Raw genomic sequence first — 11,004 nt, forward strand, 5'->3', positions numbered from 1 at the left:
ATATTTTCGATATGTTATTTAAACGTAGGATAGTTTGTCTTGCCTGTTCCCTCTGTCCCTCCCCTTTCCCCATACACACAGGAGACAGCAGAGTTTTTTCCCACCCGCATCCTGCTTCTAATTGGCTCTGACCCTGATGGCAACGAGTACTAGCCAATCAGAGGCAGAGCAGGGCAATGTGTTTTTTTCCTGGTTAGGAAAACATCAGTCCTGTAACTAAAAGAAAAAAGTTATATGAGTGCATAAAAAGCAATAATAAATGAAGAATTCAGGATGATATTTATTTGTGTGTGCAAATGTTAATTATCAGAGGTTTACTGTGTATATAATGTACTTGGTACATCAGTCTATATTTGATATCCCATCTGTTTTCTAATGTTAAATAATGTTAAAAGGTAGTTTAACTCCCTCTTGTGGATGTAAACTGACAATCTGTACCCACAGTTTAAAATCCGTCCCCACGGATTGTAAAACCGTGCACAGAGTTTATTTAATTTTCTCTCACCGGAACCTCGGGGGGCTCCGTAGAAAACGTCGCTTGTTTTGGGCTTGTTTTCACAGGCCTGGTTGCTTATTTGTCTCGCGAGATCTGGCAACAGTCTGTCTCCATGTTCACACAGAGACGATACAAATACCAGAAACGTTTCTTCACAGATTCACAACTTTTCTGAATATAAAGACAAAAGTCATCTCTCTGAAAATATTCAGTTAACGTCACAAACACGTCACGAAACGAGCATACGGCTAACGTGATGCTAACGTGATGCTAACCGGAGCTCTTACTCCGAGCTGTGAGGGGAAGCTAACAGTGTTGGCAGAAGCTAATGAGCCGTTTGATGCTTCATCACTAACGTTACATCACGTTTTCACAGCGCGGGAACAGGTGAGATTAAAGACAGAAACACCTGAACTCACCTGATGGATGCTACAAACACATCACTAACACTGGTGTTCTTCTTCTTCTTCTTCTTCTGTGGGATTCCTTCTTTTTCTTCTTCTGTTGAATTTCCGGCAGACTAGGCACGGTTTAGTGCATTGCTGCCTCACACTGGAGACTATTCGTCATTGCATCAGGCACTATTCCCTATATTTTACCATACAGGTTTGTTGTTAAAAGGAAAGAACTACTTCCCTAGCGCCCTCCCTTTCACCCAGTCCAGTACCCAACACAGTTGCAAGTGAAAATCTTTTGATTCCCACCTTTTTCTAGCTTTAGAAATAGAGTCCTTCTCTGCTCAGCATATGCTGGGCAGTGCATCATGACATGGAGCACTGATTCTGAGACTCCACAGTGTTCACACTTGTCATCTGTGTGTTTCCCCACCAATATCAACCCACTCACAAGAGCACAGTGCCCCAGCCTAAGCCTTGCAGCTTGATGTCATCTACTCGTGGCATGCTCACTCTCTTGCTAGATTGCACTGATGGTTGGATGCTTAACAGTTTTCTCCCCCTACTGTCTCCCTCCCACTCCTGCTGCCATTGCCGATGGAGTCTTTCATAAATAATGCTACGGCACTCCATTTTCCCTAACACCGCCCTGTTTGCCATCTCATTTCTCTCTACACCTACATGTGCTGGCACCCACATGAACCCCACACTACACCCCCTCCTCTCTAGTCGAGACACCACCATCAAGATTTCCCCAACTACATCCAGTCTGGCTCTGCCCCCCTCCGCTCCCCCCAGTGCCATCAAGGCCGAAAGTGAGTCTGTACATAAAACCACCTGTTCAAACTCCCCTTCCTCCACCCACCACAATGCCCACAGTAATGCTGTCAATTCTGCTGTGAATATTGAGATCCCGTCAGACAGCCTTCTACTTTGGCAGATGCGGACATGGGGGTCTGTGGGATTGCGGCAGCGTAGACGCGTCTTGGCGTATCACTGCCCTCCAGCGGTTAGGAGCCTCATTGTCTTCTCAAACCAGCAGCGCTCTGTTTTCTATTGTAACAGCTCTGTGTCGTGTAGAACTGTAAAACTGCTTCCGCTGGTGGTTTTCACTCTAAAAGGAAACAGAAGTCACTCCTAAGACTGTCAAAGATTTATAAAGCGAGTCCCTTTGATCTCTGTATCTGACACACTCTAGAAAAACATGTCTCACAGTTTCAGGTGTTCCACATTCACACAGCCCAGAGGGATGCTTCCCCACACTATACAGATACTGATTGAGCCCACAGTGACCCAACCTTAACCTGCGTATTGTGACAGAGTCTTTCCTTGTTCCTACAAAGTAAGAAGCCTGAGTCCTAACGTGAGGTGAATGGAATAAAGGTGTCTCCACTTAGTCTCCTTCTCCCACATGCCCTGCCATGCCTCCTTGATTTTCCCTTTCAGCTCCTCTCCTCCTATGAGTACAGACAGATCTATGTTTTCGTTATCTAAGGTACTCTTAGCTACAGGCCCTCTGTGAGTTCTGAGTACTGCGTCCCGTATCCACTCCCCCTGCAGGCGCCAACTGCAACTACAACTGTCACTAACATCTACAGACAGCGCCAAGTGCAATATTACTGTCTCTGGGTCATATCCAATCCATCCTACAGAACCCGGCCCGTCTCATACTGTATCCACGGATTATGTCTCCCCTCCACAAACACACCTGTTTTAATTTATATTGTACCACAGTAGCCAGAAGTACAATTATAATATTATTACTTTCATTAATGTTGTTGTAAGCTACTGTTATTACCGTCTGTCTCTCTCTCTCTCTCTCTCTCTCTCTCTGTCTCTCTCTCTCTCTCTGTCTCTCTCTCTCTCTCTCTCTCTGTCTCATTGTGTCATACAGATTACTGTTAATTTATTATGCTGATCTGTTCTGTACGACATCTATTGCACGTCTGTCCATCCTGGAAGAGGGATCCCTCCTCAGTTGCTCTTCCTGAGCTTTCTACCTTTTTTCCCCGTTAAAGGGTTTTTTGGGGAGTGTTTCCTGATCAGCTGTGAGGGTCATAAGGACAGAGGGATGTCGTATGCTGTAAAGCCCTGTGAGGCAAATTGTGATTTGTGATATTGGGCTTTATAAATAAAATTGATTGATTGAATTACTGATAAACCGTACCCTATGAAGCCACACAATATTTCCAGATGCTCTCAGAACATAGTACCTATTAATTGTACTGCTTCACCTGACATGCACATCAGTTTTTGATTATTGAACGCCTGATCAATAGCCAATAAATCATTCATTTTAAATGATTTCTTTGTTGCCAAAAAGTTTGACTGCCTGCTGATAACAGAGACCTGGCAGCAAGAGCAGGAATCTGTTTCAATAATTGAACTTTGTCCTCCAAACTGCTCCTTCTCCTGTGCCCCGCCGGCCTCGGGCCGTGGTGGGGGGCTAGCCATAGTCCACAGAGACTGTTTTACAACCCGCAAGTTGAGCACTGGATCTTTTTCGTCGTTTGAAGCTCTGACATCCAAAATTGGTCACTCCAAACCACTTTTCTGCTGTGTTATCTATCACCCCCCAGACATAAATGGTGCTTTTCTGTCTGATTTTAGTGAGTTTTTATCATCCATCATTCATTACAAAAGAATCCTCCTGGCTGATGACTTTAACATACACGTAAATGATAACATTAACAGCTTCGCTGCAAACTTTTTAGGATTACAGAGTCATTTAACCTGAACCAGCATATATCTGGCCCCACACACATCAAGGGAAACACTCTGGATCTGGTTTTCAGTCTTGGGTTGAATGTCATGGATGTTAGCATTGAAGATTTGCCAGTAACTGACCACAAAAGTGTTTTATTCAACATATCATTCAATGCCAACGTCACTCCAGGGAAGCAAGCAAAAAGTTCACGCATCCTTAACAGTCTCTCAGCAGAAAAATTTTCTGCCGCATTTGACTGCAGTACAGCCCATGCTCCGTCACCTCATGCCAACGTAGAGTCTCTCGTTCATGTTTTCAACTCCCACTGCTCTACAATTTTATATGAAATAGCCCCCACAGTTACCCGTACCATCAGACCTGTTAACTCCTCTCCTTGGGTAAATAACCAGATCCACAGCCACAAACGCAAATGTTGAAAAATAGAATGGCTTTGGAAAACCACCAAACTCCAGGTCCACCGTCTCGATCTCAAAGATCTGTTAACAGAGCTCAATGTGCTGATTAAGAAAGCAAAGGGCTGCTTGTTTTGCTAACCTGATCACATCCAGCAGGCGAAACCCCAGAGTCTTATTCCAGACTATTAATAACATTATCAGTCCTCCACTCCCCTCAGTCCCTGTTTCCTCCAATCAGGATTGTAATAATTTTCTGTCTTTTTTGTGAATAAGGTTGTAGCTGTTAGGGCTAGTATCACCCCCTCCAACCTATCCACCCAGGTTGGCTTCTCTAAGCAGTGTGTTCCATCATTTTTCAAACAGGCTACTGTGCAGCCACTTCTCAAAAAGCCAAGCTTAGACCCCTCCATACCCAAAAACTACAGACCCATCTCCAAACTGCCGTTTATATCTAAAATCCTTGAGAAAGTAGTAGCAAACCAACTTATCTCCTTCTTGACCACCCAAGGCCTGTTAGATAAATTCCAGTCTGGCTTCTGGCAGCAGCACTCCACAGAAACAGCCCTCCTCAGAGTGTCTAATGATATCATGATGGCTGCCGATGCAGGCAAATGCTCCGTACTGGTGCTATTAGACCTGAGTGCAGCATTTGATACTGTAGACCACCATATCATGTTTGACAGGCTCAGTAAGTGGGTGTCTCTGGGAGTGCTTTAAAGTGGTTCGCCTCCTACCTCAGTGAGAGAAGCTTCTCAGTAGCTGTTACCCCTTTTGTGTCTGACCCTGCTCTCCTGTCATGTGGCCTGCCTCAGGGTTCTGTTCTGGCCCCTATACTGTTCTCCCTGTATATGCTTCCCCTTGGCCGCATCATCAGTAATTTCAAAGCTGTTCCTATCACTGTTATGCAGATGACATCCAACTATACCTGTCATTTAAACCGGGTAACTTTAAAGAAATTAGCTCACTCCATGAATGTCTGTCTGCTATCAAGAACTGGATGACCAACAACTTCCTCCAACTAAACGCAGACAAGACTGAGGTTCTGATCACTGCTGATGACCCAACGGTCTCGAAGGTGATCGACCACATGGGGTCACTATCACAAAACATCAGATCTAACCTCAGGAACCTTGGAGTCGTTTTTGACCAAAACATGCTGTTTGACAAACATGTCAATTCCCTGTCCCGCTCATGCTTCTTCCACCTCAGAAACCTTGCAAAACTCAGGTCCATCATCTAACACTCAGAACTGGAAATGGCTATCCATGCATTTATTTCATCCTGGCTTGATTATTGCAATTCACTGTTCACCTGCCTCAGTAAATCATCCCTGGACCGTCTACAACTTGTCTAAAATGCCGCTGCCAGATTACTTACTCGATCACACAAGTCCTGCCATATCACCCCCATCCTAGCATCCCTGCACTGGCTTCCAGTTCATTTCAGATCCCACTTCAAAATCCTGGTCCTAACTTACAGAGCCCTCCACAATACAGCCCCTGTTTACATCCGTGAGCTCCTCAAACCCTACATCCCCAGCCAGTCACTTAGGTCTTCTGACCAGATGCTCCTGGTCGTGCCTCGGTCGAGACTGAAAACCTGTGGTGACCGAGCCTTCCCAACCATGGCCCCAAAGTTCTGGAACTCCCTGACCCTGGATCTGAGATCCTCACCCTCTGTCCAGATTTTTAAGGTGCAATTAAAGACACACCTTTTCAGGCAGGCTTTTGGACATCTGTAAACAAGTATGTATGTATGCTCTGTATTTTTGTTTGTATTGCACTGTTTTATGTTTTTATATTTTGTATTTTTTTATTGTGAAGAACTTTGTGACCTCCGAGCTGTGAAAGGTGCTATATAAATAAAGATTTATTTACTTACTTACTATAGAGTCCACTATTTAGTTCCCCTTAACTCCAGCATGACCTGGGACCCAGCAGAACTTAACTTCACAATTGGCATTCTCAAGTCTATACAATACACACAGAATCTCATAGATAAGATCAGGCCGCGCTTTTGATTTACCTTCTCTTAAAGCTATAAGTGCAGCTGAGGAATCACAACGTATGAGCGCCATTTCTGGCTTCACATCCTCGACCCACCACAGGGCCCAAAGAATAGCCAACAGTTCTGTCACATGGACAGAACTGCCATTTGTAACACATAGGCCAGACCAAAGATCTAACTGTGCCACGTAAACCCCAAACCCTGCCCTTCCACTCGCTGGATCCCTGGACCCATCTGTGAAGATTACTAAATGTGTTTCCAGTTCATTCATGAGATACATCTGAGCACATGCAGAGGCCCCACTCTTGCCTGTCTCTTCTAAAAAGGTCAGGTTTACATCCGCTCCTGCATTAACCAGTAAGGCACTGGAACCCAGCTCTTATGAATAGAAATTATTGACTGTTCCAATCCTAGCTTGCCGGCCCACTGATTAACAGTATCAAAAAATGGCTGCCGTTTAGCCCCTCCTCCAGATTCCCTTGACCCTAGTAGTATGCACTTAGCTGGACATGCTTGATCTGAGCAGCTTAATTTGACCCAGTACTGCAAACTTAGTTTAATTCTCCTTAGAGACAAGGGCCTTTCCCGCATTTCCACAAGCAAACCCATATGGAAAAGATTTAGATAAATCTTATAAAGTTTGTATCTCTTTTGTCTGAAACTTGTATGTAATGCATACGACAGTGAAACCAGATATAAGATCCTTATTAAATTTGTACAAAATGAAACTTGTATGATTTGGGTACTTATAAGAACATTATATGACAGTAATTCCACATACAATATCCTTAGTAGAAAAATGTAATATCAAACTTATATGAGTTGGACAATAATCAGTGAAACTAAACTCTTGTAAGTATTATAGAAAACACTTACAAGATTTACTTGTGGTGCCACAAACATGAAACAACATAATCTGATAATAAAATTGAAGGGAAAAGCATATGAGTTGACTGAAAGCAGGTTTTCAACATGTAATGACAAAGGACTGTTAAAATGTTGCTAAGTTTAGCATTTTTGCAAAACCAGGCATCATATTCTTCTCTCTAAACTAATTAATTTTCCTAAAATTATTACATGGGTAATATTGTTTAACATTTTAGGAGCAATTATATCCAATAAGTTAGGAAAAATGATTAAATCAACACAGCAAATATTCAAAATCCCTGTCGAATGTATTCAATGTAACGCAGAGATTGAAAAAGACTATTCATCCCATTCTTGTAGAAATAGTTTTAATTTTGCACAAGATCAGCAGATTACATAAGTTGCACATTTACTTAAGAAAGAAAAAATGGCAATACTTGTTCCCTTTTTACATGACCCAAGTTCATTATGACGGTGCTTTAATAATTGTTGTACCACTTTACCACTATTCTTTTGGATTGTACATCGAAATACATAAATATTGATAACATGCATTACAAAATGTTTCACATAAGAATCAATGGACATTTTGTTCACTCTGATATGTGCCATTTCATTTGTTACATTGGTAAGTGTTGAGACATAAATGTTTCCTTTTCAGCTCAGAAACCCAAAATCAATAAGTGACAATCATCTAGTTAACATTCAGTCATTTACAGTAATACGTGTTCAATAGCCGAAACACAATCGAGCTGGACTGTGGACACTGCATGTACATACATGGTCTAACTATTTGAGTAGCATTTATGGCTTTGTGAAAGCCTGTGGGAAAGTGGACAGTTGACATATAGCTCAGTTGAGTTCTGATAAGAGAACCTCTGGCTAACTTCTGCACTGTGCAATTGCCATATTTTCCTATGGCATATAAACACTGATCACCCATGTCAATAAAGTGTGAGACTGTAAAAATACTTCCATCCTTCAAAAGCACAACAGAGTTGTTTCTTTGTTTTGTTTTGCTGTAGGTTTGACCATGAACATCTCCATTTACAGCAATTCTCTTGTAGTAACTCACCACAGAGTTTGTGGGAACCTCTCTCACTGTGTGGAGAGCAGCTTGGTCACCAAGAGATATTACAAAAATAACTATATGTAATGGTACATATTCATATATGTTTTTATACTGGTTTTTATTAAATGACATATAATGAGCTTATATAAAGCATATAAATAAAGCATAATTCCCCTGCAAAATATATTGACTTTACATACAGAAAACATAATGGTATTTGTTCATATATGTAAAGCATATGTCTTTAAAACAGACATATAGGAAAAACTGCAAAAATTATGTAACATGTATGGAAAACATACTTTGACATGTACTTTCCTTATATACCGCATACATAGATTTCACATGATTCTTACGTAATTCTTTTTATTTTCTTGTATGAAAAAAATGCAAAAGTGGCCACTTTCAAGAGTAAATCATATAAGCCTTATATGATGCACAATACATAAAACATAAACTGAAGGTGATGGAACTTCTTATAAGTTTATTCTATTTCTTTTCCACAAGCAAAGCAGAGATCGGTGAGTTTCTAAAAGCCCCAGAGCAGAGTCTCAGTGCCCTGGCCTGAATCACATCTAATTTGTTAAGCACTGATTCGGAAGCTGATCCATAAATAAAACTCCCTTAGTCAATAGTTGATCTTATCATTGCTTGATGTATTAAGAGTATGACCCCTCACATCCAGCCAAGCTTCTCATAATATTTATCACTTTTTCACATTTCTCTACCACTTTAGGTACGTGTGCTGCCCACGTCAGTCGTTCATCAAACCAGACTCCAAGAAATGTAAAAACTTTTACCTTCTCTAAAGGAGACCCATATATGCTCAGTCCATTATTAGGAAGCTTCCTTTTAAAACTAAAAATCATATATTTAGACTTTGATGCAGAGATCTTAAAGCCCCACTTATCTCCCCATTCCACAACAGAGTCCAAGGCCTTTTGAACCTGCTTTAAAATAAACTCGACATTTCTGAATCTTTTCCAGATGGCCCCATCATCAGCAAATAGGGACTGCCCGAACCCCCCTCCAATGTTTTTAAAGATGTCATTAATCCTAACATTAAAGAGGACTGGGCTGATGACACTTCCTTGTGGGGTACCATTTTCTATTTCCACTGTCTTAGAGCTTCCCCCCCAACGCTTACTTGAATCGATCTTTTCTTCAGAAACTCTTGGATCCAATTAAGGAGGTGTTCACAGGACTAACATTATCAGAACTCCAATCCAACTTATTACACTGGTTAACTAACATAAACTCATTCTTCTTCCTACCTCTCACCTCCCCAAGACTATCAGAGCTATGCACTTCCTGGAAAGACTCCACACATGTCAGCCTTGTCTGTGTTGGTAACTGCCTCCACCTCCCCTTTTTTTAACACTGGCATAGATCTTTTTTTGCAACTCCCTGACATTTTACGCACAGCTGACCACAGGTCCCTTACTGGGGTCTCAGGTCCTAATGTTCCACAGAACCTCCTCCAACAGTTCCTTTTTTGCATTCCTTATTACTTTCCTTGCTATTGCCCTTGTTTTTTTTATATTCTACAGCATGACTTACGATTGGGTGCCTTCTTAGTTGTCTATATGCTTTATTCCAATTTCTTATGGCTACATCACAGTCCTTGTTCCACCAAGGGACCAATGCATGGGACTTGGGGCTCTGTTTCATGGGAACAGTACACTGGGCTGCGTTATGGATCATTTCGCTGAGGGAAGTGTTCCAAGAATCCACTGAGCCATCACTGTCTACTTCACTAACTAACCTTTGGGCTTTCAATTGAAAGCCTTCCCAGTCAGCCCAAGAGAAATTATACCTGACACCCTGATCCTCCACTTCAACTCTCAATTCTCTACCAAACCGACCAAGAATTGGAAAATGATCACTGCCCATAGTGTACCTATCTACAGTAATACATCCCATTCTCCTACTCTGGCTAAATTAGATGAAGCAAACAATAAGTCAATATGACTACATGTGTTACTTAAAATATGGAACCTAGTAGGCCTCCCGTCATTTATCATGACCAAATCATTCTTATCTATAAAATCTTCCACCACCACTCCATTGTGATCCCTTTTATTACTGCCCCATAAGGGGTTATGAGCATTATAATCCCCCACCCATATACTAGGACCCTTGATCTGCACCATTACCCCTTCTAAATCAGACAAAATTAAGCGTTCACAAGGATTATACAAATTCACCACAGTTATTGAGCTGCTGCTATTCCACAATTCCACAGCCACACCCTCAAGATTAGTGTACAGCTCAAGCTTTCTATATTGAAGTCCATTTGTAATAACTGTTGCACACCCTCCACCCGATTTATCAGGCCTGTCCTTCCTCAAACACTCATATCCTGGAATTACAAAATCAAGCATGTCTGTGCATGTCAGGTGAAGCAGTACAATTAATAGGTACTATGTTCTGAGAGCATCTGGAAATATTGTGTGGCTTCATAGGGTACGGTCTATCAGTAACTCAATCAATCAATTTTATTTATAAAGCCCAATATCACAAATCACAATTTGCCTCACAGGGCTTTACAGCATACGACATCCCTCTGTCCTTATGACCCTCACAGCTGATCAGGAAAAACTCCCCAAAAAACCCTTTAACGGGGAAAAACGGTAGAAACCTCAGGAAGAGCAACTGAGGAGGGATCCCTCTTCCAGGACGGACAGACGAGCAATAGATGTCGGGAGCCGCGAAAAGAGCTAAAATGGTAACGAGGGCAAATGCGTCCCGTGTAAGTTTGCGCGTTAAAAGTGCTTTTTTTGGGTCCATGTCATAAGTCCAACAGCCGATTGGTCCGATGGTCCGCGGTGCTGAACGGCTCCTGGCGGGTGTATTTCTACCTTGATGGTGTGCCGCGATCAGCTCTCTGTCTCACTCTCAGTCTGAGACACTGTGAGACACTGTTAGACACTGTGAGACCATCCCTTCAGTCTGAGACACTGTGAGACACTGTGAGACACTGTGAGACACTGTGAGAAACTGTGAGACCGTCCCTTCAGTCTGAGACACTGTGAGACACTGTG

The 11,004-nt window shown here is 42.1% G+C and overlaps 1 protein-coding gene across 1 annotated transcript in view; it reads right to left on the reverse strand.

The window, feature by feature from the left end:
• si:dkey-154p10.3 (uncharacterized) overlaps positions 1 to 1,002 on the reverse strand; it is a 5,187-nt gene extending 4,185 nt beyond the window's left edge. The window contains exon 1 of the mRNA XM_050033603.1: positions 916 to 1,002. The gene's annotated coding sequence lies outside the window, so the exon portion shown is untranslated. The remainder of the gene's footprint in view (positions 1 to 915) is intronic.
• Between the last annotated feature and the right edge of the window lie 10,002 nt (positions 1,003 to 11,004).

This window comes from Epinephelus moara, chromosome 21 (genome assembly GCF_006386435.1).
Source record: "Epinephelus moara isolate mb chromosome 21, YSFRI_EMoa_1.0, whole genome shotgun sequence".
NCBI lineage: Eukaryota > Metazoa > Chordata > Actinopteri > Perciformes > Serranidae > Epinephelus > Epinephelus moara.